Source organism: Octopus bimaculoides, chromosome 21 (genome assembly GCF_001194135.2).
Source record: "Octopus bimaculoides isolate UCB-OBI-ISO-001 chromosome 21, ASM119413v2, whole genome shotgun sequence".
In the NCBI taxonomy this organism is placed as follows: Eukaryota; Metazoa; Mollusca; class Cephalopoda; order Octopoda; family Octopodidae; genus Octopus; species Octopus bimaculoides.
Window position 1 is genome coordinate 38,294,572 of NC_069001.1, and position 874 is coordinate 38,295,445.

Here is an 874-nt window from a genome sequence, read left to right on the forward strand (position 1 = left end):
AACATATATATATATATATATATATATATATACATATTACCTGTATTTAAAAGAGCCGGCGTTGTCACATTTTGCATCACGCTGATTCTCTATGAGAACTACATTAAGATATTGCGTGCCTGTGGAATATTCAGCTACTTACATATTAATTTCACGAGCAAACTGATCTGTTAATCGGATCAACTGGAACCCACATCACTGTGACCGACGGAGCACCAGAAGAATGTGTGGCAATCTGTGTGTGTGTGTGTGTGTTTACATCAACGTGGAGGAAGTTATCGATATATTTGGCCAGAAACACCCTGTAGTAAAACTTTGGAATCTTGTCGTTAGAAAATACACTCACCGTTCCTAGTTGCCCTAAACTAACATCCCATTTGATCGTTGTGTGTTTCACACGAATAAGGAAGCCTTTACGGCTGTCGCTTGGACTGCGAGAAATAGCAACCAAAGCTATGCATGCATGTACATATATAAGAATTTGGTCGTAAAAGGAAAGACAAAGCCACGAACTTCATAAGAACTCATTACTAAAATGCAGATTAATTAAATTTTTAATTAATTATACTGACAAGCGTATGACTGTGTTGTCCCCTGAAGGAACCGTTTTGAGTTTGATCGGAGTTGGATCGAAATAAACATATTCTTGTTAGCGGAATTAATTAAAATCTACCCATCCCTCTATCTATCTATCTATCTATCTGTCTGTCTGTCATTTTTTAAATATTTATATGCATCTTCATTTGATCGCACTTCCACTCCCTATTTCTTCTCATTTCCCGTTTGATAACAATAATTTAACCATATATATATATATATATATATATATATATATATACATACACATACGTTATACACATATATACATATACAT